Below are 6,262 nucleotides of genomic sequence, written 5' to 3' on the forward strand. Positions count from 1 at the left end.
GATCAAGAAGCAGGAAGATAAAGAAGAGGCCCTTAGGTTTAGCCGTGAGGTCACCATGGACAACTTGGAGAGAACAGCCTCTGTCTCTCTCTTTGAATAATTCTTTTTATTTTTAATTCATGGGAGAAAACACAGCTTTCCCATACATATCGTATTAGAAAAGATGATTGCACATGAAAGTAAAAATCTCTCCTTTGCACCTTGCTATTCATTTTCAATATATAATGAAGTTATCATATAAATTTCTTTTTTTCCTTCTTTTCTTCACTCCCCACCCCTTTACTCTAAATGGCTATCCAAACAGGTATGTCCATATCTATATGCATCTCTCTATCTCTGTGTGTATGTCTATGTCTATATCTATATCTATATTTATATCTTTGTCTATATCTATATCAATATGTATATCTATATCTCTTTCTATTTCTCTATCTATATCCGTATCTATACTTATTTCTATATCTATATCTACATCTATTTCTGTCTATATCTGTATCACCTAGCTATCTGTCTATCTATGTAAAATTAAAGTATAAATACTTCTATTTATCAGTTCTCTTTCTGGATAGAGATAGTTTCTTTCTTCATATGTCCTTTACTTATTATTGGTGTACTAATAATAATCAAAATGATTGATTTGCTCAGAATCATTCTTAAAACAATATTTTTGTTACTGTCTACAATGTTGTCTTGATTCTGTTCAGTTTGCCCTTCACCATTTCATGCAAGTCTTTTCATACCTTTAGATGATTACTGAGCTCATCACGTCTTATAACACAGCAGTATTCCATCCCAACCATACACTACTACAACCACAATGCTCAGCCATTCCCCAATTGATTGGGCCCCCTGCAATTTCCATTTTTTTTGCCACCATAAAGAGAGTTTTAATATAACATCCCATTCACATTCAAAGTTATAATTAGTATCTGTGAATTTCTATCCATCTTATTTTAATCACTCTTTTCTTTCTCAGCTTCTCTTTTCACCCCATCCCTTTTCCTTTCTCTTTTCCCTCCACCCTCCCACTCTCCATCCTACCCACCGCTCCAAAAGTCTCACTCCACCATCTCCACATGAGCATTTTCTCTTGAATGTGAGGGTCAGTAATGTGACGTTCAGGGCTTTCCAAGAGAGCAGCAAGTGATGCTGAGTAGGCCCCAGTGACTTCAGTATTGTCATGCACTTTTCTTGTGTGGAAGGAATGGGAAGTGCTGTTAATATGAGGTTATCGGGTCTTGAAATGTGGGCATAGACAGCTGTAATGGTAATCAGGACAGGATTTTTTGCTATTCTTCCCTTTTTGGATGTAAGGCAATCAAGGACTCGAAGGAGTCAGGGCTTTGTTTGAATGTGGCAGGTAAAGTGAGATCTTCTGTCTTGGAATGCTTCTCAGGACTGGGGTGGTCCAGAGACATTGATCTGTATATGATGTGGAGCTTTCCCACACTCTGGTTTCCCATGCCACGGATGGTAAGCCTTGGACCCAACAGGGCCCTGAACAGATGTACATGTAGTGGAAGGTTATCCTTTGACTTCTGGCTTACACTCTTTGATGGAGTGACAATACTCTTGTCAAGCTGATGAAAAATCCCCACCCAGCTTTGATAACCGAGAGCAATGTTGGTGCTTCACTGGTAACTATGTATTCCTGTGGAAAGATGGGTTTTTCTTTTTTTGCTCTGGTTACAACGTATGCTTGTGATTTCTGTTTGCATTAGCCCGACAGTTCAGCGGGCTGATTTATACCTCGTGAACTAAATGACATATATATGTATGCTTAATTGAAGTGAGACTGTTAACCCCGTAAAGTTGCTTTCTTGAGAAAAGGAGATCAAAGATTTGCATTGGCAGCCCTTTTGTGTGCTCTTGTTGTTGGTCTTACACAGCCACAGTAGGTGGTAGCAGGATTGTTGTTACAACATCCCACTGAACCAATGAGTTCAGGAGAAATGCTGATCTGGAGTTAGAGATGGAGTGTTGTGTGTCAGAGAGAAAGTAACTGAGCCCTTGGCACATGGGGCAAACACTGACTGTGAAAGCGTAGCAGAAAGAAGAGAAGGCAGGCTGTGGCTGTTTGGCTGAGGAACATTTCAGAAATTCTCCAACTCACCAGAAGAAAAGTGAGGTGAAGACTGTTGGGGCAGCCCTAGGTGTGGCATTTCTTCTCCCAGCTTCTAACCCTCTCACAAAGATAAGGAATTCCAATAAGATGCCACATGACAACCAGAAATCCCTTTAGATTTCAAGAAGAGGAATGCAAGGGAACAGAGCTCAGGAAAACTGAGGTGATGGTCTGTCAGGAACCTGCACTGCTCAGTGCATGGCTGGTCTTTGGCTAAGTTGAAGAGCATTCAGAGAAGTTCACACCACATGTTGGAAGGCCCTCCAACTCAAAGGCCTAAATTAACTCCAGGTAGTTTAATTGCAGCTCACGACCTAAGAGATTCATTTCAAGGAACTTGAACTCTTGGCTTTAGAGGACTCTCACGGCCTTGTCCTGGCCCTTTTAAGGTGTTTGAATGGCCACCACATGGTGTAAGTATGAGATCTCTTCTATTTGTCCATAAAAAGTATAAAGTGATTTAAGTGATGGAATTCCCTGTATTGGGAGATTTTCATCTTTCCTAAAGAGAATGAAATATTCTTTGTTTCATGAGGTGTGTCCAAGAGAGGAATTATCTTCTTCAGGAAGGATGGTTTTCCATTGCATTGACCCTCATAGAGTGTCTCCTGACAAAGCACTGGTCGATAATTTGGAGGCATATTCAGGGAGAACTCAAAAGACTGTGGCTGCTCAGGGCATTTCCCTTCAAAATCAAAAGAATATGCAGAAACGTGGCAGCATTTTCAATGCAGAATAAAGCCTAGCTGTGATATGTAGTAATACAAATTTACTTTGAGCTGACAAACTGCTGCAGGGATAAGCTCTATTAAGTAATGATACTTGTGTTTCCTCCACTCCCTGAGAGAGAATTTTAATCAATAAAAATCTAGTAAGCACCTGGTAGGTGCTAGATAGAGTGCAGAGCTTTGGCTTTCTTCCCAAGGAGCATTCTGAGGGCCATGATTTTGGGGAAAGACTGGCCTGTGGAGGTGGGGGATGCAAAGGCTGGTAGTCAGGTGGTTGAACAGCAAAGCAAATGCTCTCTTTTCCTGGGTGATTGAATTGATGAGAGTTTAATGTTTGAGTGTTGTTCAGGGCACCATTGCAATCACGGGTCTGTTCCCCCTATGTATGGGAGAACTTTAGCTCCAGCTCGGTGTTTGAGGTGAACAGACTGTGCAGTTGGCTAGAAGAGATGGGGTCCACCCAAGTTGTAAGGTTGCATTAAAATATTCAGATTTTGTATATAACTCTCTTCTGTAGTCTTTCTTGTGGCCATTCAGTTGTGCTGTGGTCCATATCTTCAGATTCCTGGGTGAAAAAAAATCAAGGAAGGCAGCTAGACAAGGGATTTGTTGTTCAGTCATTTGTCACTTGTGTATGAAACTTTGTCAACCCATTTGAAGATGTCTTGGCCAAGAAACTGGAGGTATTTGCCATTTCTTTCTTCAGCTCATTGAACAGGTAAGGAACCTGAAGCAAACAGAATTAAGTGACTTGCCCAGAGTCACACAGAGTACCTAGTGTGTGAGGACAAATGTGGACTCAGGAAGATGAGTCTTCCTGACTCCAGGTGTGGCACTCGTGCCACTGCCCCACCGAGTTGCCTCAAACAAGGGAAATTCTAAGCTAGTTGTGGCAGTCATCAGGGACTCCATGGATGTGGAGGTCAAAAACTGTGAACATGGCAACATGAACATGTGGAATTTTCGAAACCTTGAAGATAAAAGCCCTGAGGATTTGTCCACAGAATGTGGGAGAAGGGGTGCAGCTTATAGTGAACAAATGCCTTACTTCCAGTGAAGTGTGGGCATGGTATTATGAGGTACTAAAGTGTAAGTGCTACAGAAGTCAAAAGACATTTACCTAGGGAATGATATGTTTTGTCAACAGAAAATCGCAGATGGATTAATTTGCTCGTTGAAAAGATGAATTGGAGAGCAAATCATCTGCAATGATTCATATAAATACATCAAGGTTCAAACTCTCTTCATGATGAGAAGTTGAAACCCAAGTCCATGGAGGCTTAAGGAGGAGAGGCAAAAACAGTTTTGCTAAGCCAGTGAAACAAGTTTATTAGAAAGTTGTAACAGAAACCTCAGCCATGGTGTATGAGAGCTGAGCAAAATTAGTGGAAAGAAGTTGTTATTGGAGGACTCTTCCCTCCTAACAGGTGAGATTCAGCATCATTCTCCATTAGCATGGGTCCTGCTGCTGCTCGGTCCCTGCCACTTCCCTGCCCTCTGTGCTCCATAGGAATTCCAAGATGCTGTTGTTTTAGTTCTCCCCTGCCACCAGGCTTAGAGGCAGGTGGAAGGTGAGGTCCTTACGAGGCCATGGAATGAGGCCAAAGCAGAGAGGTTACAAACTTGTCATGACAGGCCAAGAGCAAATGGTTTTTTTCAGTAGAAGCCACAGGAATAATACCTTCCATAGCAAGATGGGCGGCAGCAGCCATAACCATAGCCACCATAGCCCAGGCCTCCATAGCCGTAGCCACCACAGCCATAGCCTAGGCCACGGAAGCTGCCACATCCACAGCCATAACCAGAGCCATAGCCGTAGCCCAGGCCTCCATAGTAGCCTCCGTAGTAGCACATTGTGTCAGGATTCAGGGATGTGGATTGCTGTTGAGGGTAGATTGTGGGATTGTGTACGGCACTACCTCCACAGGGACTTTTATATGTTTCCAGCAGGAAGTAAGGCTAAGCCAGGTCAGAATTCCATACATCCCATTAACCTGATTGCTGGGGCAACATCCCATTCTTGGCATTGTTTGGTCACTTGCAGAAATTCTCCTCACTCATTAAGGAAATTTTCTCTTGTTTTGTTGTATCTCTGAGGAGGATCTGCCACAACCTTATTCCCATAATGAAAAATGATTGTAGTGCTGCTAAAGTCCACGTGGTTAATGTGGCTGATGCCTTGTCCAGGCTTCATGGCAGCCTTCTTCCATTTAGCATTGTCCTCTGTCAATTACCCTTTTCCTTCCTGTCCTTCTGATAATTTATCTTAGCTATTGCGTCCTATCTCTCCAAATCAGGGTTTCTGAAGGCTCAAGTAACAGAATACTTTATGTAAATTTCAGGTTGGAATTGACATTTTGTTGGAGCACCACTCTGTGGAATCTGTCACTCAAACGACTTTTCCACAAGCAGCCAAAGTACAAACCACCTCCCCAGTGTTTGCACTGTGACAGGCGCTGTGTTTAGGGATTGGGATACAATGCAATGTCAAGAGTCCCTGTCCTTGGGCAGCTCTAAATTTCTAAGCTCAGTGAGAACCCCAAGGCATCTGCCGCAAATGTGGAGAACTGATGGGAGAAGATCTCAGAGGCCAAGACACAAGACACTAGGGGTAGGGCAAGGCTATGCACCCCTGGTTGGTTTAGAACTAAGGATATAATCGACAAGAGGAAGTCAGAGGTGAAGGGAGAAGGGAGGAGAGGATTCTGGGCACTGTGGACAGCCGGCCACCGTGAAGGCAGACAGAAGGCACATGCAGTGCATTGTTTGAGTGAAAGAAGGTAGGCTAGCATGGAGAAGACCAAAAAATGTGCGGTGGGAAATCAACTGTACTTAGATTGGTCTGGGAAGATTGGGCTAGCTAAAGGACAAAATGACATGCTAGACAGAAGCCATCTATTTGAATCAATACAGAAGAAGTAACTGGAATTCACATAACAAGTGTGTGGCTCTGGGCTTTTGGGAATTATAGAATATTGAGAGTCAGAAGAATGACTTAAGAAAATATACTGGGCAGCTGAGTGGAATGAGGATTGGGGTGGGAAAAATATTGAGGAAAGGAGGGACCATTAAAGGGTCTTTTGGAAAGGGAGCTAGGAGAGCGTGGCCTAAGAGGGGAGCTATGAAATTGAAAAGAAATGTTTGGATGCCAGTGATGTTATGAAGGTAAGAAAGACAAGATTTGTCAACTAATCATCTATTTGCCCTGATAGTTTATGGTCAGGGAAGTCCCTGTAAACCTGAGATGTTTCCTTGGCTTTGGTGCTCTTGAAAGGTCATAGGGAAGTGGAGAAGAGGGAACTTTCTTTGGGTGAGGTAGGAGAGGACATCTGTTCCAGACCTAGGGTTTCATTCACTCATTCGTTCATTTGTTCTTTTATCTATCAATTGATCTATCTCTCCATTTATA

The sequence above is a fragment of the Trichosurus vulpecula genome, chromosome 2 (genome assembly GCF_011100635.1).
Source record: "Trichosurus vulpecula isolate mTriVul1 chromosome 2, mTriVul1.pri, whole genome shotgun sequence".
Taxonomy (NCBI): Eukaryota; Metazoa; Chordata; class Mammalia; order Diprotodontia; family Phalangeridae; genus Trichosurus; species Trichosurus vulpecula.